This window comes from Panthera tigris, chromosome A2, assembly GCF_018350195.1.
Source record: "Panthera tigris isolate Pti1 chromosome A2, P.tigris_Pti1_mat1.1, whole genome shotgun sequence".
In the NCBI taxonomy this organism is placed as follows: Eukaryota; Metazoa; Chordata; class Mammalia; order Carnivora; family Felidae; genus Panthera; species Panthera tigris.
Genome location: NC_056661.1, coordinates 166,355,666 through 166,378,292, shown reverse-complemented (window position 1 = coordinate 166,378,292; position 22,627 = coordinate 166,355,666). Strand labels below are relative to the sequence as shown.

At 49.5% G+C, this 22,627-nt stretch overlaps 1 protein-coding gene across 6 annotated transcripts in view; it reads right to left on the bottom strand.

The window, feature by feature from the left end:
* The window catches only part of DNAJB6 (DnaJ heat shock protein family (Hsp40) member B6), a 68,978-nt gene extending 46,580 nt beyond the window's left edge, over nucleotides 1-22,398 (bottom strand). For 2 of the 6 annotated variants that reach the window (XM_042976477.1, XM_042976509.1), the window contains exon 1: nucleotides 22,298-22,397. The gene's annotated coding sequence lies outside the window, so the exon portion shown is untranslated. Of the gene's footprint in view, nucleotides 1-3,685; nucleotides 3,948-21,110; nucleotides 21,400-21,847; nucleotides 21,923-22,297 lie in introns of those variants that run through there. The other 4 variants (XM_042976503.1, XM_042976490.1, XM_042976481.1 and 1 more) reach the window with 4 other exon arrangements.
* Between the last annotated feature and the right edge of the window lie 229 nt (nucleotides 22,399-22,627).

Genomic DNA, 22,627 nt, shown 5'->3' with positions numbered 1-22,627 from the left:
TGCTGAATACGAGCTGACCAATTCTAAATACGAGGAAAGCATCAGGAGTAAGTTAGAACACCCCCAAGAATCTGAAATAAGCGGGGGGGCTCCTCGGTGGCTCAGTCCATTCAGGTCATGAACTCACAGGTCGTGAGTTTGGGCCCCACTTCAGGCTCACTGCTCTCAGTACAGAAACAGCTTCGGATCCTCTGTCACCCCCTCTCTGCCCCTCCTCGACTCATGCTTGCTCTCAAAAATAAACCAACATTTATAAAATTTTTAAAAAAGAGTCTAAAATAAGAACTTGAAAAGAAACAAAAAAAGGGCTCATGAAATAATCACAATAACGAATAGGAAACCACACTGGGGGCTGACAGCTTAGAGCCTAGAGCCTAGAGCCTGCTTTGGATTCTGTGTCTCCCTCTCTCTCTCTCTCTCTCTCTGACCCTCCCCACTCATGCTGTTTCTCTCACTCTCTCTCTCTCTCAAAAATAAAATAAATTGGGGGGCACCTGGGTGGCTCAGTAAGTTAAGAATCCAACTTCAGCTCAGTTCATGATCTCACGGTTCGTGAGTTTAAGCCCTGCGTCGGGTTCTGTCGGCACAGATCCTGCTTGAGATTCTCTCTTCCCTCCTCTGACCCTCTCCCATGCTCTTTTTCCAAAAATAATAATAAAATAAAAAAATAAAAAAACCTCCTTCCCCTTTCAAGAAATAAAAGTTTTTCTAGTTGCTAAAAAGTTATTTACATATCGTTTTTATAAATAAATTTTTTTCAAGTGAACACTACTACCCCCAACATGGGACTCAAACTCACAACCCCAAGATCAAGAGTCGTGCTCTACGGAATGAGCCGGCCAGGTGCCCAAAATAATTTTTTGCTTTTGTTGTCGTCGTTTTGTTGTTGAAGCAGGCTTCACGCCCAGTGCAGAGCCCAAGGCAGGGCTTGATCTCGTGACCCTGATCAAGACCTGAGCTGTGATCAAGAGTTGGTTGCTTAACCAAATGAGCCACCCAGGCGCCCCTAAAAACATTTTTTAAAAAGACACATCCGCGGTCCTACTGTTAACCAAACAGAAGGTTAAGCTTTTGGGATCTGGGCATTTATCAAACTTCTTGTAGTCTGTGGCAACACAGCATAAACTTGTAGTAACATAAACTAGGGCCCAGCAGCCAACAGTTAGAAGATCCATGTTCTGGGGGCGCCTGGTTGGCTCAGTCACTGGAGTATCCAATTCTTGACCTCAGAGTTCTACAAGTTTGAGGCCTCCGTCGAGTGTAGATGTTACTTAAAAGTAAAATCTATATATTAAAAAAAAAAAATCCAGGTTCTTCTCAAACGTGCCCATTTGGCGAAACAAAGCTTAAACATTTAAGTTTTGGAATGCTTGAAGAAACAATGGAACAAAAATGGAAAACAAATATCACAAAACCAGAAAAGAACAACTGTGAGAACAAAACTCTGGTGTTAAGAAATTTCCTTGGGGGGGCTCCTGGGTGGCTCAGTCGATTGAGCGTCCGACTTTGGCTCAGGTCACGATCTCACGGTTCATGGGTTCGAGCCCCGCGTCGGGCTCTGTGCTCACAGCTCGGAGCCTGGATGGAGCTTGCCTGGGATTCTGTGTCTCCCTCTATCTCTGCCCCCCCCCCCCCGCCCGCTTGCACTCGATGATGTCTTTCTCTCAAAATAAACATTTAAAAAAGAGAGAGAGAGAGAGAAAGCCTTTACGTCAAAGGAAATTAGAAATATTTAGGTTAAATGTCATTATCAATTTGATCACATGATGAAAGAAATATTTAGAACAGACTGTACAAAACCTCAAATGCAGCACTAACAGTTCTAGAGGTCAGAAGGTTAAGAACTCAGGGGTGCCTGGGTGGCTCAGTCAGGTGAGTGTCCCACTCCTGACATCTCCTCTGGTTGTGATCTCGAGGCTGTGAGATCCAGTGCAGACCCTGCTTGGGACTCTCTCCCTCTCTCTGTGCCCCTCCCCACTCGCTCTCTCAAAATAAACCTTAAAAAAGTTTTAAAAAGGTTAAGAACTCAGAACAGACTTTTGAACTCAAGACTTGTCATTCTGAATACCAAAATATGTATTTTTCTCAAATACACTGCCACAATTTGTTTAAAGGCATCTTTTTTTTTTTAATACTTATTTAAGAGAGAAAGAAAAGGTTCAAGTGGGGGAGGGACAGGAGAGGGAGAGAGAGAATCCCACGCAGGCTTCCAGCTTTCGGGGCCTGGTCATATGAACCTGAACCGTGAGATCACGACCTGGGCCAAAATCAAGTGTCAGATGCCCAACAGACTGAGCACCCAGGCGTCCCTTTCAGAATTTTTTCTTTTTTTCAGAATCTGTTTAAATTACAAATTAGAGAAAACCATATGGTTACTCTTCCTACAACCTAACATGAAAATCCAAACAGCCGTGACAGACCCCTAACAAAAATATTACTGGGGTCTGCCCTCCGGTCCTCGAAGGGGGCCTCAGAATCACAGTGACATGAGAGCAACTTAAGAGCAGAAACTCAACCGTAACAGGCACGTGCAAGGGGCACCCACACCCCTCACGGGAAATTCCACAGACAGTGTGAGGCATCAAGAAGCTTCCGAGCTGAAGGGACGGAGGGTCCGAGCACACAAAAGGGAGGGAGTCTGTTAATTACCAAGAAGACGAGAGACGTCTGGACGTTCCGCAGATTCCTTAGGTACAGGGGAGTCTCGGAGGAGGTAGCTCTCTTCCGGGACAGGCTTCCTCCTTTCCAACGTAAATGTAGGCGGTTGGGAGCCAGGCCGAGGGCGTTTCAGGCTTCCACTGGGTTTTGATTACTTTAAACTTGCAACAATCTCTATGCCAAAGAGATGGGGGGCAGGGCACCCTGCCACGAGCACCCACAACAGTAACTGGAGGACGTACCTCCAAGAACACGGTCGTTCACCATATAGCTTTTTGAACCGTTTCGGTACGTTCAACTTAAAATACTGAGGTATTTGTGTGAAATGCACTCCACTACACAAGATGGGAGTGAGTACCCAATTTTAAAAGGTTTCCTTGGGGCGCCCGGGTGGCTCAGTCGGTTAAGTGCGTGAGTCTCGTTTCAAGGCACGTCACGATCTCAGGGTCTGTGCTGACAGCTCAGAGCCTGGAGCCTGGAGCCTGCTCGGGATTCTCTCTCCCTTGCTCTCTGCCCACCCCCGCTCACGAGGGCAGGCGCTCCCTTTCTCGCTCTCAAACATTGAAGAAAAAGTTTCCTCCGTGGTAGTTACTACATTCAGAGCACACCACCGAGTCAGTGACACCAGCCAAAGCGTCTTAAAATGACTAGCCACAGAAGAGGTCATCAATTCTCAAGACCAAGAAGCACAGCAAGCTTACATCTTCAGAAAGAAAAAACCCGAAGGCAAACTACAGCACAACAGCTGCCAGAAACAGCAGAAAACTCGAAGCCCTGCGTCCCGACCTCAAAGGGCTGAAAATTACGTGACATTCTGGTCCCTGCTGAGCTCCAGCTGCTGCCGCTTGCACCCGCAGGGCATCCTGGGAGCTCCCAGCACTGCAGGACCGGGCAACCCACTGCGCCCAACGGAGCGAGGGTTAGAAAAGTCTCAGAACTGGGCTCCCACTTCCTAACGGCTGAGCCACACGTGGCCAGAGGTCACCCGGGGAGTCAGATGCCACCGCTCAGACATCCTTGAACTCACTTCAAAGCTTGTATTCTCAAGTCCAGTTTCGCCAGTCTTGGCGCTCAGGTGCCTGTTTCTGTGCAAGTGACGACAGCAGCGTGGCAGGGCCCTCAAGGCAGTCGGCGCACGCGTGGGAACTGGCCTGGCCTTGCCAGATGTGAACGCCGCGGTGTCTTAACCAGAGACGCCCCCAGGACAGTCACTGGGGCTGAGCGAGCGCAGGAGAACCATCAAGTAGCAGCACCCGGGAGACAAGCAACACTCGCGCGATGGCGACCAGCGGCCACCTGGCCCGCGTCCTAGACGGAAACGGCCCCTCGAAGAAAAGGCAAATGAACCGAAGTGTGCATCAGACCAGCCGTCTGCAGAGCCGGACCCCTCACCCTCCACCGCCCCTGCAGCAGCAGGCTGTCCGTACCTCCCCTTTCCTCTGCTCCTTCACCCGGTCCTGCCCAGCCGCCACCCCCCCCCGGCCCCCCACCAGCACAGGCACCCCCAGAAACAGCTCTCACAGCTGGGCGCCCCAAGCCCTCGGCACACTGGGCTTTCCGGTCCGTCCGTCTTCTGGTTTCCTCTCCCCACGAGCCCCGTGGGCACAGGGTGGGGAAGCCAGGGTTCCGGACCCCTTCTCAGGCTGCACTCCCGCGTCTTCATCGTCACCCCCGTTCCGCAAACACCACGGATCCCGCAGCGATTCCCCAACGTAAGCTCCAATCCTAGGTCTCTGCTTGGCACTTCAGACACGAACAGACAGATGAGTGCTTGACACAGCCACCTGGCCGTGTGACAGACGTCGCAAATAGAACAGGACCAAATTTCACTGGGTCCCCACCCCACTCCTGGTCTTCCGCTACTGAATTCTACCTCGTGCTCTCATGCTGCGGACTGGAAATTTCGCCCTCACCGACACCACTACCCACCCCGTGACAGAACACCCACACACGGCAATCCAGTCTCACCGGGCCTAGCTGCCAACTGTCTCAAAACCCTTCCGCTTTCTCCATCTTCAATGGCACCAGCCCCTCCTGCTGCAGGAGCCTCTTAACTTAATCACACCGTCTTCTCTCACAGCCAAGGCGAGCTATAAATACACAGGTGCTATCACAACAGATGCGAGATGGTGTCCAGCACCGGACAGAACCAGCTACGAAGGACACGGTCAGCTCCGCCGAGGATCAGATGGACCGAGACGTTACTTCGCTGACCAACGCGGAGTCCGGGGCAGAGGCACAAGATGAGCCGAGGACACGCCGCCAAGCAAGAAACCGAAGACGCAGCCGACGTCCCAGGCCGGCCACTGGGACACCCCGAAGGTGACTGAGAGTAACAGCAACTGAATGGGGACACCTGGGCCCCGGGACTGGCGTGTGGAGCAGGAGAAGGGTATTCAGCAGAATACCGGCCGGACGGGACTCAAGCGTCTAGCGAACAGCGCCGTACCAACGTCGGCCGCTCCGTTCGGGGGTATGTGCTGCGGTTAGATTGAGGAAGACTGAGTCAAAGGTGGACGAGAAATGTCTGTCGACGTCTTGACAACGCTACTGTAAATCTGAAATCACTCCAAATTAAAAAACAAAAAAACTGAAGTCAGAAAGGAGTAGAGCCAGTTCAAAAGGACACGAGAACAAAACTGATGGAGCACTCGTGGACCGGAAGGGACGGTGACGGGACCACCAGGAGGAGTGCCATGCGTCCCGAGCACACACACGAGCAGGAGTCCCGGATGGTCTGTGCTGCCTGCCGCTGGACGAGCTACGCTTGCGACCAAACGGCTGATGAGCGAACGTTCTTTTTAAAGAATTCCTGCTAACAGATGCACAAGAAATGCTAGAATTAGAAAATTACCCTTCTGAAAGTAATAACTGGGGTGCTTCTCAAAGGACAGACTTCGACGAGCAACACCCGCATGTTCTTGCTAAGTGAAAGGACCTCTTAAGTAACCGGCTTTTAACTTTGCCTCATAAAACACTTAGTCCAAACATTCTTGCTTGAACGAAGTCCAGGGAGCAGCCCTTAATCTTGGACAGTTACTGGATTCTCTTTGGTGAAGAGCGGGCCTCCAGGGAGCTGTCACCCTTTGGTCCCTGGTCCACGGCAGGCTGAATTTCTCTTCGACACAGGTATCTTCAAACACTCAGGGGTTTACCATCGTGAATTTTTCACTCTCTAGACATACAGCCTTACATCTCTGGGTTCCTGAATCTCCACCTTGAGCAAGCTCCAAGGCCGCGATCCCTTCCTACCCGGATTCCAACACCATCAATGATGCAGGGACGATCCAGATGTCACCAACGGAAGGGAACAAGACATTTCTCCTCTGAACCTGGATCACCAGTGCTAGGTCAACTCTCGTAAGAACCATACCTGACTTCAATTATCAACATAAACTCGGCTATGCCTTTTTGAGTCTGTGATCGCCCTGCTGCCTCCCACTACTGCCTCGGTGCAACGGCGGCTCTTCAGATCAATGAGCCTCACAGCTCGCCCCAAAAAGTCCACCTTGCTTATGTTGGCCCACTGTCGCAACCAATCAAAACCTCTTTGACACCACTTCTACCGTCAACATATTTACTCCCAATGAAAACAATGATGTAATTCTGAGTGACTGTAATCACATTTATTGATAACAATCATACGCTAGCTTAGAGAATAAGTCACCAAGTTTAGAAAACAAATATGTAAACAGGTTAGTCAAGAACAACACAAATATGTATGGAGACAATGAAACAAACAAAGCTTAAAAGAACACTGCCATTTATTGATGAACTGGAAAACAGAAAGCAAACGGAAAGCTCCCTGTGCAGAGACAACCTTAGCTTCAACTACAATGACTGCACACACAGACAAAACTATGAAACCACATGGCCCATGTAAGAGGCAAGAAGTTAGTATGGTAAGACTTGTGGGGGGGGGGGGGCTCAAGAAAAAGGATACAATTCGAGAATAATTTTTTAAGTAAGATTTTAGGGGTGCCTGGGTGTCTCAATCGGTTAAGTGTCCAACTCTTGGTTTCGGCTCAGGTGGTGATCTCATGGGTCATGAGAGTGAGCCCCGAGTTGGGCTCTGAGCATCTGCACAGAGCCTGCTTGAGATTCTCTCTCCTCTGTCTCTGCCGCTCCCAGCTCATGAAGGCTCTCTCAAAACAAATAATTAAAACACATTTTCTTTTCAACGTTTATTCATTTTGGAGAGATAGAGCATGAGCGGGGTGGAGGAGACACAGAATCTGAAGCAGGCTCCAGGCTCTGAGCTGTCAGCACAGAGACCTACGCAAGGTCCAGAGACCCAGCTGTGAGATGGTGACCTGAGCTGAAGTCAGAAGCTTAACTGACTGAGCCACCCGAGTGCCCCAATAACTAAAACACATTTAAAAAAAAAAGGGGGGGGGGGGGGGGACACCCGGGTGGCTCAGGTCATGAGCTCACGGTTCGTGAATTCAGGTCCTGAGTTGGGCTTTGTGCTGACAGCTCAGAGCCTGGAGCTTGCTTCGCGTTCTGTCTCCCTCTCTCTCTCTGCCCCTCCCTCACTCGCACTCTGTTGTCTCTACGTAGGTCTCTAAAAAATAAACATTAAAAAAATTTTAATAAATAAATGAACTAAAATGGTCTTTACCCTCTTGAGATCAGCCCAGTGTCCCTGCTCCCCAGCCCCAACTGCAAGCGAGTCTAAGGGAGGGAAAGAACTTGCTGTCCAGCCCTCATCCAGGACTTGCTGTGAGTCCCACACTCCCCACGTGGCCTCACACATGCACCTGAGGTCACAGGGAACAGGTAACACCAGAAAAAGAGGAGCCCTCGAGGGTGGGACTCCTGCCTTCTCTTCTCAGGTATACCCAGGACCAGGGGGCATGCGGCTCCCTACTCGCCGCCCCCCACTATCTGTGGACACTGCCAGGAAAAAGTGGCTTCTCTCCTGCATCCGGGCGCCAAGTAAGGAAGCAATCGTTACACGAAGGGGCAGATCACGTCAACTGGAAGCACAGGTGCCCACAAAGGCTTCAGGCAGCTGGAAACGGCCTCCAACAAGCATCTGAAACTCCACGGCCTGATGATATAAGCCCGCCAGCCAGACAGATGTTTGTTTCTCAGGTCATTAAAATTAAACAAAACCTGAAAACCCCAGTCCCTTGGTCACACCCGCCACATTTCAAGGGCCCCACAGCCACATGTGGCTACTGACCTCCATTCTGGAAAACACAAGCAGAGGACAAAGAGAGCTCCACAGCACACAGGGCTGGTCTGCAACCTAACAATATCAACTCAGGTTTACAGGCGATCTGGGTGAGATACTTCATTACATAATCTTTGCCAATGGTATTCTGAAATTTCTCTCGCTTCTGATGGGACCCCACCCCTGTATTTTAAGAAAGCTACAGAAAACCAAGACGTCATATTCTTTCAGCTAAGAACAACTGCTTCTTAGGACAACTGGTGTGTTAATCTATGAAATTTCCTAAAAAACACTCCACCTCTTTAGTAAAGCCACTAAAGTAAATCCCATTAACTAAAAGTACCTCCTCCCATAAACTCCCATAAACCCTCAACATCAGGACTTTCAGGAAGTGTGTCCTAAAGGCCCGTAGTACCTACCTATACACAGGTGAATACCACCTAAGTAGAAAAATTGAGTGTACATCTCCCCAGTACACATCACGATGTGATTAAAAATTACAGAACAAGGGGTACCTGCCTGGCTCAGTCAGAAGAGCCTGGGACTCGTGATCTCTAGGTCTTGAGTTTGAGCCTCAAGACGAGTGTAGAGTTTACTTAAATACCACTTAAACCTAAACTACTATGTACATTAAAACCAAAAATAAAGTTACAAGTAACAAGATTAAAAATACTTGTATTTGCTTGCCAATCATAAAGTAATCAGCTACGATTTCAAGCTACACTGTGATCAGGATAGTGCCACGAGGATTCTAGAACAGTGTTCTTCAGGACAGATACGGGTGGTAGTCAAGGGCAGATGTCCTGGGTCTTTTACCAGTGTCAGTCCAACACAACAGTCGGAGTGAGATCCTCTGAAAGTGTTCTCACCCCAGCACACACATTACAAATACGGCGAAACACACTGCTGTGCCCCAGCCAGGCTGACAACTCCTGAGTCGGTGCCTAGTTCATCCCAGTGGGTACCTGAGGACGTCAGGATCAATCTGTAAAGGTCAACTTCTTTTGAGATAAACATACAGGTTTCATATTTAAAATGGTAAACTCGGGGCGCCTGGGTGGCTCAGTCGGTTAACCAGCCGACTTTGGCTCAGGTCATGATCTCGCGGTCCGTGAGTTCGAGCCCCGTGTCAGGCTCTGTGCTGACGGCTCAGAGCCTGGAGCCTGTTTCAGATTCTGTGTCTCCCTCTCTCCGACCCTCTCCCGTTCATACTCTGTCTCTCTCTGTCTCAAAAATAAATAAACGTTAAAAAAAAAAATTTTTTTTTTTTTTAAATAAATAAAATGGCAAACTCAACAGACACATTTACTCTCCCTCCTCCTGAAACATCCACCAAGATTCTCCTTACAGATAGGACTTCTGCTTTCCAACACATAAAGAGCGGTAAAGTCACCACTCCACACCAACAAGCAAAACAAAGTTGAACTGAAAAACGGGATTTTTTTGTTGTTTATTTCCAGAGAGAGAGTGCACGTGGGGAAGGGACAGAGAGAGAGGATCCCAAGCAGGCTCCAGGACCTGAGCTGTCAGCCCAGAGCCCAGCACGGGGCTCGAACCCACAAACCGTGAGGTCATCACCCAAAGTTGGACGCTTAACCGACTGAGCCACCCAGGCGCCCGTCCCCTATTTATTTTTGAGGGAAAGAGAGCCCATGAGAGCATGAGCAGCCGAGGGGCAGAGAGAGGGAGAGAGAATCCCAAGAGAAAACCAAGAGCTGAATGCTCGGCACCCCATGTTTTGGTATTTTTAAATGGTTCCTTTTCCCTTGCCCGAAGCCCCAGTACGTTTTTGTCCCAGGTTTCCCGTGAGGGCTGGTAGAACTCACGAAAGTGTGTACCTCAGACTTGTCCTCACAGAGCTGCCAGCAACCCCGTCTGGTGACAGTTCGGATTTCCCTGTCAGCTCATCGGTTCTCTCTCTGGAGGCTTCTGCATTGGCGAGTTCCCATTCTGTGTGCCCACCTGTGTTTTCAGTGCGGGAGGCACACCTCACTTATGGGACAGGTCTAAAAAAAGAAGCTGTTTCTTGGGGCGCCTGGGTGGCTCAGTTGTTTGAGCATCAGACTCTTGATTTTGGCTCAGGTCGTGATCTTACGGTTCGTGGGATTGAGCCCCGCGTCAGGCTCTGTGCCTGAATCTGTGCCTTCAGATTCTGTGCCTCCCTCTCTCTGTTCCTCCGCCACCTGTGCTATCTCTCTGTCTCTCAAAAATAAACATTAAAAAAATTTTTTTAAGAATTTTTTAAATAAATAAACTCTAAAACAAAATAAATACAAATACCAAAACAGGGGCACCTGGCTGGCTCAGTGGGTTGAATGTCTGGCTCTTGATTTGGGCTCTGGTCATAATCTGCTGGTTTGTGAGACAGAGCCCCTCTCCCCCAGTAGGGCTCCATGCTGGGGGAGGAGCCTGCTTGGGATTCTCATTCATATTCTCTCTCTCTCTCTCTCTCTCTCTCTCCCTCTCCCTCTCTGCCCCGCCCCCCCCCCCCCAAACACCACACACCACTTTCTTCTAGAGGAAGTCTGCCCTCAGGGGAAATACATTGCTGGAGCCCAACCCACCTGGGGGCAGGGAAATCCCAACTCCAGTCCCTTCCTGCCCTCCTGTCCCACCCAAGGGGAAGTGGGAGGCACTGGTGAAGTGGACCAGAAAGCGGAGACCTGCTCAGGGACGGGGCCACCTCCACCTCCCCCACCGGCCTGCACACCGCTTGCCTACTGACAGCAAGCAGCTCCTTTTGTCTGGTACCTCATGCGCACCTTTGAACAAAACATCACCAGGCATACCAGAGGGCAAAACAGAGTCTGGCAGGCTTAAGCAAGCCTCGGCCCAAGTCACCAGCGCAGGAATCACCAAATCAGGAATCTGGGGAAACTGTGATTGATATGCTAGGAGCTTTAATGGGAAAGCAGACTACACGCTAGAACAGAGGCACAACGTAAGCAGAGGTGAAATTCCTAAGAGTCAGCAAGAAATGCTAGAGAGCGAAACCCCGGCAGAAGAGAGCAAGGTCTCTGACGAGCTTAGTAGTAAGCGGGGCATGGCTGAGCCAAGGGGCAGACAAGCCAGGGGAGGGGCAGACCGACCGCAGAGCGCCCAGCGCCCGTGGGGCAGCCAGCAGAGGGGCAGCCCGCGGCCGGAGCGCCAGAGCTAGGAGAGGAAGGATCAGAAACAGGGCTCCGAGGCATCAATCAGCTCTGAAGGACTAAATGACCATTTCCCCCAAATTAACGTCAGGCACCCAACAACACCTCCAAGAAGAATGGAGAACACTATGTGGGACAAATACCCAAAAATTACACCTGGGCGTATCACATTCAAACTTCAGAAAACCAAAGATCAAAAAAACCTTGAAAGAAGCCAGAGGAAAAGACAGCCTACCTACGAGGAAGCAAAAGAATTCCATCCATGTAAGAAAGAAGGGAGCGAAACAGTTTTAAAGTGCTGGGCGGGGGGGACGGGGGGGGGGGGGGTGGACACCACCTCCAATTCTGTAGCCTGCAAAGTTATCCTGCAAAAGTGAAGAAGAAAGGCCTTCTCTGGCCAACAAAAACTGAGGGAATTTGTTGCCAGCAGATCCACCTTGCAAAAAATGTTAGAAGTCCTTCAGAGAGAAGGAATATGATGTAGGACAAAAACTCAGATCTGCATAATGAACACCAGAGAAAAGAGAGGTAGATATAAAATACGCTTTTATTTTCCTCAGTAATCTAACAGGTAACAGTTCCTTCAAATAATAGCAACAGCGTATTCCACGACAGACACTTCTGTGCGTCCCCAGACTTCCTGCAGGTGAAATGAACGAGAACCCCACAGGCAGGAGGGAAGAATTGGCATCAGAAGGTGCTTGCACTACCCAGGGACCATGACAGTGTCGATAGCTGTGAAGTCAGTCATAAAGGAACACTGCAAACTCTAGGGTGACCACGAAAAAAGGTAAAAAGGAAAGGGGGGGGGGTAACACTCTAAAAAGGAAAGAAAATGGAATCACATGAAACGTTCAATTAAATCTACAAAAGGCAGGGGCGCCTGGATGGCTCAGTTGGTTAAGCGTCCCATGTTGATTTCAGCTCAGTTGGTGATCTCCTGCTATGTGAGATCAAGCCCCACTCTGGGTTCCGTGCTGAAGGTGAGGGACCTGCTTGCAATTCTCTCCCCGCCCTCTCTCAAAATAAGTAAGTCAACTTAAAAAAAAAAACAAACTACAAAAGGCAAAAAAGTTGGAAGCAAGGAAGACAAAAACAGCAACAAAGGACACTGGTAAAAAACCCATAAATGGTTCAAGAGCCACTTTAAACATCAATGGCCTGGGAGCACCTGAGTGGCTCAGTCAGGCTCCACACTGTTGGTTTCGGCTCAGGTCACGATCTCAGGGTTTGTGGGTTTGAGCCCCGAGTCCGGGCCCACACTGTGAAGCCTGCCTGGGATTCTCTCTCTCCCAGCCCCTACCCCACTCACTCTCTCACAATAAATAAACATTAAAAAAAAAAAAAAAAAAAAAACCCACAGTCTGAATAAAGCATTCTGCAACCCACCTAACAGAATTTCTCCTGCGTGGCACACTGACCCACCCACTTCTCCATCAGCCTCCTCTCAGGCCCTTCGAAGAGCTCGCTCTTCCACGGGACACTCCCACGGGCTCCCCCCACCCCCTCAGCTAACCAAATTGGACGCCCAGGCCCCTTCCCTGAACCCCGGCCGGCCAGGCCCCTTCGACCCAGCAGCTACCCTTCCCTAGCTTAGCCTCTCCCATGGGTCAACCACCCACCGGGAAAAGTGGAAGGATGCACAGGAGGCAGGTCCGCGTCCCGTGCACACCTGCAAGGCCTCAGTCAGTACACCTGCCGGTTTCTGGCCTGTTACTTTTCGTGCCTGTCACCTTTACTGTTTTTTTAACATTCTTAAAAATTGGTGTTAATGGACACGCTGTAATGGTCACAAAAAACACAAGTTAGAGATGCTAGTTATTTTTCCTGCAACAGTTAAGATGAAATGTTTCATTAATTTACTACCAAAACCCATCACACATGTCACCTGTGTCATCTTGGGGGGGGGGGGGGGAACCTCAGACTCCTGCACAGAATCAAAGGCTCGTCCCCTGATTTCGTATCCTCCCGGCTGCCATCCCAGGTGCAAACCGGACTTCACCATCGGGCTTTGAACAATGAGGTGTGAGTGCCCTGGTCCCTCCCAGCTGCCCTCTGCATCCTCCAACTGCAAGGAGGACACGCCTCCTCGCCGGAGGACACGCCTCCTCGCCGGAGGACACTTCGCTGCAGCTGGCTTCCTCTACGCTGAAACTGCATCTTACACACGCCTCCATCATAGCATCACCATCTCGTACGCATCACTGTTTTCCAGCCTTTTTACATCATAAACTCCTTGAGGGCAGGACCCATCAAAGTTAGCTTTCGATCTCAGTAATCCAGTCCCCAGCAAATTATGAGGAGACTGAGTACAGTTACTCTGGGGAACAAAATGTCAGGGAACCATTCAAGTTCCCTCATATTCCACTGGTGAATCAGCTGAAGCCCCATCGATTCATCAATATGCATGCTGCACTCAGTATTGTAAATGTTGGTGCATAAAGGGTTTCCATTTCCTAATTAAATCTCCCAAAGATTTCACCTCTAGGAAGACTTGAGCAAATCAGCAAATCTTCTCATTGGCTAGGACTCGGTCCGTGACGGCGATCTTTTTAACGTCTGTTGGGCAACCATCTTTGATGACTCCACGGAGCCCATCGCTACCTACTTGCCTGATGGTCAACTGTTCTAGCAACACTGGAAACACTTAAACCATTCCTTCCCAGTCTGTGTTCAGGCAAATGACACTGCATGTGCCTTGAACACACCTCCTGCCTTACGAGGATAAACTCAGTCAACGAAAAGAGCAGAACTGGAGACATTTAAATTAGCATCTTTCAAACTTTTGGTAGAGCGTGCAAGGCGAACTTGGCAAATTAAAAAAATACACGTGAAACACAAACACACACAAAGATGATAATGTGACCTGATAAAGGTGTTACCTACACAGCTATTACTATACTACAACATATAAATGTATAAAGACACACACGCCCCAAACTTACACGGTCACAGGCCAACTTTATGTCAATATAAGAAATAAAGAATTCAGGACTAAATCACCAAAAGAAAAAAAATTTATGCAGTACCAGGACAAAGCAATGTGGGCACGGCGGCACCACCACCAGAAGTAATGGTCAGATGGAAACCAGGCACCAGGCCTGCACCCCAGCTCACGCTGCAGAGGCCCTCACTGGCAGGGCAGTTTCAGAAAAAACACACACAGGCCACTATTACCCCTTTAACAATGAAAGCCATCCCGTGGGGTGGCAGACACCACAGACACGGGAGCACCCTGACCCAGCTGATACCTGAGCACCCAGTTCAGGCACTGAGGGCAGGACCGCTGTCCTTATTTCTGCACCAGAAAACCTGAGGCCCAGAGACGGTACCCACCCAGGGTTCAGAGTTGCACACCACTGTGGTGAACGAGCGAACCAGGAGTCAAGCTCAGACCCAGGCCTCCCAAGCACAAGCTGCTCTCTTCAGATACAGAAGTGAGACGCCAAAGTATCTCACTGCGGGCGGGGGGGGGGGGGCCTAGGGGCGCAGTAGGTTAAGCTTCCAAACTCTTGACTTCATCTCAGGGTGCTTGAGATCAAGCCCCAGATGGCGCTCTGCCATGATAGCGGAGAGCCTGCTTTAGATTCTCTGTCCCTGCACCCCCCCCCAAAATAAATAAAAAACATGAGACAGGAGAAAAAAAGAAGTATCTCACTAAGTATGCTGTAGAAATTTCTACATGAAAACAATGGGTCTTTTAAAAAAATAAGACAGAAAAAGACACCATCTCACCCACCTGCCTTCCGCAGACGCTGCACGAATTCCCATCCTAACCAGTATCGTCAGCCTCATGCTCCTAGCCCTCAGGAACAACACTAACCTGTTTGACTTTTCCAGCCACTTAAGTGAAGCCTCATCTGTTTTGCACCCATGAAGTTAAGCATCTTCTCATGTTCAAGAGCTATTTGTAAGTGCCTCCACTGAACTGCTGGCCTATGTCCTTTGCCCATTTTTCCACCTGTTGGCCTTTGTGTTTGGCAGGGGAAGGGGGGAGTGTTTAACCAAATTTTACAAAGGCCACTGGAAACCAAGTTCTTACTATGTCTTCTAACATCCATTCCTTCAATGGGGGCCATTCACCAGCTGAGCTGAAAAATATTCACTTGCTAGGGCTGGAAGAAGCGGTCACCATAGAGTACTCCTATCAACATAAGACGGAGTGCAATTCAAACTCTCAAGCGAGTCCAGACAAGCCCAGGACAGGCACCCTGTCAGCACAGAGGCTCCAGAGGAAGAAGCACAAACAGAGACCTACAGAGATGGTGGTCTACCGAGCCACTTAGTGTGTGGGGAGGCTCCTCTAGTGGGTTAAGCATCTGACTCTCGCTTCCTGCTCGGGTCATGATCTCACAGTTCAGGTTCACGGGTTCAAGCCCTGCGTTGGGCTCTGCACTGACAGTGTGGAGCCTACTTGGGATTCTCCCTCTCTGCCCCTCCCCAGCTGGCATGCTCTCTCTCAAAATAAACTTTTGAGAAAATATGTTCCCGTATACCCAATATGCCACATATCGTACACCCTAATCTCATCTTCTCAAGAAGTCTCCATCCATTCCGCTGTACCTGAACGATCACGGACTAGCTGTCTCTGGAAAAACAAATTCTCGCTTCTTTTAGGTTACACTTCAGTAGTCTCGACGACACACAGAGAAATCCTGTAGTCTAAAGCTTCGGTTCATCTGAGAAAACAGCTGCTGGAGTAAAGAGATTAGTTCTCACAGCACATCGTCCGCGAAGGGTGAAATGCCTCCTCTTTCCCAGAGATTCTCTGGATTAACCGTTTCTCAAGTCTAACTCCGAAGGGTCCAACCCCGCCCATGGAGACTCTTGCTTTCCTCCAAGTAAACCTCACAACCACAAAAACTGAGCTGGGGCATGTACACACACACAATTGCCAACATGTCCCTGGGAGTGAAGGCTGGTACTTCAAATACCGATTTCTCTAACGCTGCTTGCACTTTAACCCCTGTACCATGACCTCAATACCGAAACAGAAGCTCTGGTTCCCAAAGTTAAGTCAGCTAGCAACTTCTACAACCACTCTACAGGTGAATTAAACCATCGTTATTAACATTTACAACAACCACTCTACAGGTGAATTAAACCTGTAAAATTAAATTAAATCATTATTAACAAGTTTTATATTCCTAGAGAGTTCTTGATGGTAGAATTCTGGGTAAAATAAGTCTGGTCATTTTTCTAAGTGAGATTTCACTTCAATGACCAAGAGAAAAAAGAGCATTGATTTCCCAATCAAACCACCTTCACTAACTTCTTTTCCTGTACATCATTGAAAAAATACTAGAAAGGCACGCTACAGATTCCCAAACCTCTTGGGTACCTTCAAAACCTCACCTGATTCACTTTGGACTTCCTATGACCAACGAACCACCTCATTTTCCATTCAATACGATAATCTCTAAAAATCCAGCCCCTGAAGTCAAATACTCTTCATCAACTGCATGCAAACCAGTCCGTAGGGAAAGAAAAGCTCTAGCTACAAAGAGAACACTGGGGCACCAAAACAAAGACGGAAGTTAAATGTATCAAAATATCCCATGACACCACTAAACGGCACAACTTCACCACCCCTCCCTCCAAATACCATTTCCCCCACCCCACCCCAGAAACAAGGTGCAAACAGAAATGATCTCTATGGAATAAGGCGAGGAGTGCTCTTGTCCATGAAGTTTATCTACCCTCATCTTTGACCACGAACATAGCAGGTATTTGATGACCTACATGAGGTGCTCCATGATGAGTTAGCTCTAACAAGCCAAATTTTCTACACAGCTCAGTTACGAAACCTTGGTTTTGTTACTATTTTACAAAAGAGAGAAAGATACTCAAGAACCTACGTGTCCAACATGACTGCTACAAATACACCACCCTTTTAGACCTCTAACAGACTCTTGGAGTCAAGGTCCTCAAGCCTGGGACCTAAGACCTCTACATTCTGAAATGTTGTTACTCTGTATCCCAAATCTTAGCCACCCACAGAAGTGACCATCTTTCCACCAGACCTTTCTCAAACATCTCTCCACCTAACATCTAAGCAACCTTGCTCTGCTTGCAAAACAGAAACAAAACCTCCTTTGTTCCTTCCCAATCCATGAGACTCAACATTGAAAATGGAGCTCAAGGCAGAAACCCCCTTTCTTGCACAAGGCCTGTTCTATCCCCCCCCCACCCCCCACCGGGAGAATGCTGCCGGTTCTACACTGTTTCCAGTAACATAATTCCAGGTCAAAAAGCCACTGAAGACACTCCCTCTCTTCAGCTTTAAAAACCAGAAAATCAAAACACTCATTACTTCTATTAACCCAGAAAAGTCATAAGTGTAAAGAAAACATTTTCTAAAATGTTTAATTGTGACATCAAACTAATTTAGTGCAATGCTGTCTGCTTCGTGGAAAAGCAGCAGGCCCGACGTTCAACAAGAAAGAGGTCTGGGAGTTTCCTCTGTGTCATTTCATTACCTGACAAATTACCAGAACAAACACATACGTAGGTGGGGAAACACAGAAATGAACTGTCACTCCTTATCACAGACCATCTACTAAGTCTTTATCTTGTGATGACTTAACATGTCCTTAAGTATTCCCCGACACAAACCAGGAAATTACTTCCACTGTAACTCAAGATCTCAAACCAACGATTGCAAAAACCGGCCATCGTCAACTATCAGACACTTAGAAGCACGACTAAAGTCCCTTCATTACAAGAGAAGACACGGCAAGCACTCAGTCCTGGCACTTGTGAACGCAAATTGGGTATTTTTGCCCCCAACTTTCCTAAAATCTGGATTTCATTTACCGCAGCAGGGTAATCAGGACAAAGACAAGCCTGGAAGAAGGATCCAATTCAACCAGTATTCTCTCGGCACCCTGGGTCTGGAGCAATGCGACAGGCACAAAGGGAACACACAAGAGAAGGTTCCAGGCCTGCCCCAGGGAACACACAGGAAGGCCCCAGCACAGATACAAGGCAAGCTGCAATAGCCTTTGCTGGTGAAAAGCAGGATGAGCATTTCCAAGGGCACAGATCACATGCCACCTGAAGAAATCACACTCCAAATACAACTGATCCTTGCAACTGAAGTGAAGAACCCTAAAATACCTGGAGTATTTTCATAAGTAAGTATACACACACACAAAAACAAACCCACGAAGTTCTACTGCCTCACAGCCGTTCACCGTGGTTGCTACTGTCTATCTAGAATGGCCAAAATTCCTTACAAATGTTAGGGGAAGCATTTTTAAAAACACCAAACTATGTCCAAATAAGGAATAGCTCTCGAAATAAGGTATTACGGATATAAATAAAACAGACTCCTCCCCCCACTGACGTAGAATGCAACCGTTAGAAATTTAACTACCTTTTTAATTCCTCTAAGGTTTTATTTTCAAGTAATCTCTACACCCAACAATGGCCACGAACTTACAACCCTGAGGTCAAGAGTCACACGCTCCACCGACTGAGCCAGCCAGGCACCCTTCATAAGTTTTTTCGGCAATTAATTTTCCCCACCTTAAAAATGAGACATTTTAAAAAATAACAAGGTATTTTTTTAACTTTCTTAAGTAGAACATTTAAACAAAAGAGGTCAGCAACGGGTGCACCTGGATGGCTCGGTGGGTTCAGCATCCAACTCACTTCAGCTCAGGTCAGGATCTCCAGGCTTGTGAGTTCGAGCCCCTGAGTCAGGCTCTAAGCTGACAGTACGGAGCCTGCTTGGGATTCTCTCTCTCTCTCATTCTCTCTCTCTCTCATTCTCTCTCTCTCTCATTCTCTCTCTCTCTCTCTCTCTCTCTCTCTCCCCTGCTCACACTCCCTCAAAATAAATAAGCTTCTTTTTTTTTTTTTTTCAACGTTTTTTTATTTATTTTTGGGACAGAGAGAGACAGAGCATGAACGGGGGAGGGGCAGAGAGAGAGGGAGACACAGAATCGGAAACAGGCTCCAGGCTCCGAGCCATCAGCCCAGAGCCTGACGCGGGGCTCGAACTCACGGACCGCGAGATCGTGACCTGGCTGAAGTCGGACGCTTAACCGACTGCGCCACCCAGGTGCCCCTATAAATAAGCTTCTTAAAAAAAAAAAGTTCGACTGGTTTCTGCATGCACCCCTAAAATTACAAAGTTTGAAAAACACCTATAATCAACCTATAACGAAAGCATCAAAATTCTCCAAGCTGAACTCCAGAAGTTCTTTTTTCCAATTAGGCTTTAAAATTGTCTTTCCATTCCTACATTATCATCCTTTTTTTAAATTTTATTTATTTATTTACTTATTTGAGAAAGAGAGAAAGAGCGCGCGAGCACAAGCAAGAGAGGGGCAGAGAAGAGAATCCCAACCAGGCTCTGCTGTTTAGTGCACAGCCCGACCTGGGGCTCCAACTCCCAAACCATGAAGTCCTGACCTGAGCCAGAACCAAGAGTCGACACTTCAGTGACTGAGCCACCCAGGGGCCCCTAATAATCACTTCTACTACTATTCTTATCTTCACCAACTTTGCTTTTCTTCTCATTTACCTCCTGAACTTAAAGTTCTCACAGATCTTATTTTTCCAAAAAAACACTACAGCATTTGTTACATCTCGCCACTGACCCTGTCCTGAGAATTCCCTAATAAGCCTGCAATTATGCCAATTTCCCCACTAGGTGGTGTCCTGAACAAATTTAGAGCAAACCAAATTTCCAACATAGACCTCCACCACTCTAAATCTTGCAATCGTTTCCCAGATACTAAAAAGGCGAAATAAGGCTTTTTAAATACCCTACTAAAACATCAACTTACAAATATAAAGCCTGATTCCATTAACTTAATCCTTACCAAAAGACATCAGAAATGGAACATAATCACCTTTAACCATCACAGCGGCTGATGGCAGTCCCACCGCTGTAACCTCAGTGGAAGGCAACAGGAAACATCACCAAGGTGACACAGTGAGCATTACACTGCAACCCTGAAAAGCTCAACTTAAAATAATTTACCAGGGCGCCTGGGGGCTCAGTCGGGTAAGCAAGCGTCCGACTTCAGCTCAGGCATGATCTTGAGGTTCGGGAGTTTGAGCCCCGTGTCGGGCTCTGTGCTGACAGCTCAGAGCCTGGGACCTGCTTCAGATTCTTTGTCTCCCCAACCCCCTCTCTGCCCCTCCTCCACTCCCACTCCTTCCCTCTCTTGAAAATAAACATTAAAAACAATTTTTTAATGGGAAAAACTAACTTACCGAGCTTCAAAGTCCCTTTTTAAAACTAAAAAATACACATGCATACATCATCCCACCACAAACCTGATTTTTGAGTTTGCTGGGTTGAAAACTATTGATGGTGCGGAGTACAACTGTATTTGTTTGAAACTGTCCAAAACAGAGTTAATACAAGGAAAAACGGGTCTACTCTTAATTCTTACACCTGTAAGAATTATGAGTTTGCTGAAAAAGAAAAGCTACTGTAAGCCACTTAATTGCAGGAATAGTGTAATTCCCTACCCATAATTTACTCTTCAGAATATTAGTCAAAGGATACTCCCCACCCAGCCCTCCAGGTAAGTCAGACCTGCAACCAAAAATACCTCTCAAATACACCATGTCAAGAAAACAAACTTAACAACACTGATTTTTTTTTTTTTCCTACGAGGGTGCTGAACTCCTGAAACTCTTTAAAGCCTCGTTTTTAAACTTCCAATCTTCCCCTCCTAGAGCACCAGCTCAAGGCTGCTTAGGCCCATTTCAAAATTCCGCCTCTCGGCTCCCACACCCACCAACCACTCCGCCAAGCCCATTTACTTCCCGAATTCAGACGCGAGTAACAAACATTCCACCGCCCACTAGATAATGTGCATAAAAAGCACGGATCTTTTTGTTACCGGGCATACAAATACAGAAGCACTGGGGCCCCCACATAGGTGGCTCAGTCGGTTAAGCCTTGGCTCCGATCGTGATCTCTCTGGTGTGGGTTCGAGCCCCGCGTCGGGCTCTGTGCTGACGTGTGGAGCCCACTGGGGATCCCGTTCCCCTCTCTCTCTGCCCCGCCCCTGCTCCTGCCCTCGCTCTCAAAAAAAAAAATAAATAAATAAAATAAAAGTAAGTAAACATTAAAATATATACATGCAAGTACTAACCCCAGAGAAACTGTAGTCTCTTACTGTGAACAGGAGAAGTCCAGATTAAATTTCCCAGAGAAATCTGAGAATGGGGTAGTCTGGGGGGAGAGGCAGGCTGTAAATACGTGTCATTAAAACATTTCTGATACACACAATCAGCGGAGAAAACGATCAGGAAACGCGTTCCAGAGACAAGTTTCTTCCCTCCTTTTGTTGGTCGGTCATTCAAGTTTTCCCTAACTCAATTCGAAGTCTTGCGAATTCTGGTCCCAACTCAACTGGGCGCCGCTCCGCCTGCCCCGCCCCCCCGCCAGGTGGCGGTGTGACCTTGCCCCCTTTCCCGTCCGCTCTCAGGTGGTAAAGGAACGCGTCCCCGGCCCCTAACAACCACTACTGCCTCACAAAACAGGTCTGGGCCGCACGAAGTTTGCGATTTGCTCTTCTCGCCAACTCCACCCCTGCTTGGGCAGAAGCGGCTATAAACCGCAAGCTCCGGTACAGCCGGAGGCCCCCCCCCCCCCCCACAACGCACACTGGCCACTTCGGTTGAAATTCGGGCATTCTGCTAGTCGTCAAACTTTAGAAAATCCCAGGGGGAAGTTCCGGGAACGCGGCTTCGCGTCTCCCGGAGCCGCTTCCTGGTCCCCGCGCCCCGCAGCGCCGCCCCCCACGAGGCTTCCACTCTCTCTGCAGACCCGCCTGGTCTCCGGCTGTGGGCTCCTTCCTCCACGCGGAGCTTGAAAGAAAGAACAAACCTGCCTTTCACGCCGCCGGCCCCCCGCCGCTGCTGAACTGGAGGGACGCGGGGTGACCCCGGCCCCGCGCCGCCCGCCCTCCGCACGGGCCCCGGCCCAACCGCCGGCGCGGGCCGGCCCAGGACGAGTGCCACCCCCCGACTGCGGGGGCCCGCGGCCTCGCACCGGGTCCTCGTGCTCCGCGGCCCGACGCCCACCCCCGACCGCCCCCCCCCCGGCCTGACCCCCCCCCCACCCCGCCTGACCGCCCGCCCGAGGCCGGACGCCCACCCGCGCGGCCCGCACCCCCCCGCCTCACGGCCGCCCGGACTCCACAGCGGGCCCCTGGCCGCCACCGCCGCCCCAGCCCGACGCCCACCCCCCGAAACCCCGGCCCCACGGCAGGCCCCTGGTCCCCGACCCCCCGACGCCGGCCCCGAGGCCCGACCCCCGCCCGCGGGCGGCCCTCACCGAGGACAGGGAGCCGGCAGCGGGCAGGAGGCGCGGCGGGGCGGCGGCCCGGGTCCCCTCAGCTCCGGCACGGCGGCGCTGGCGGCGGTGGCGGCGGCGGCTCCTCGCGCTTTCCTTTCTCTCCTTTCTCCGACAACAAACAGGAAGTGCGTCACGCGGCGGCGGCGGCGCGGCGACGTGCACTTCCGCCCGACCCTGACGCCGCGCATGCGCCCCGCCCCGCCCGCCTTCCCGAAGGTTCGCGGAGGCCGGGCGCTGGCGAGAGGCGGGGGTGGCGGGGAGCGGAGCCAGGCGCCGTGCCCCGGAGCCCCCCGCGCGTCCCGTCCCGCG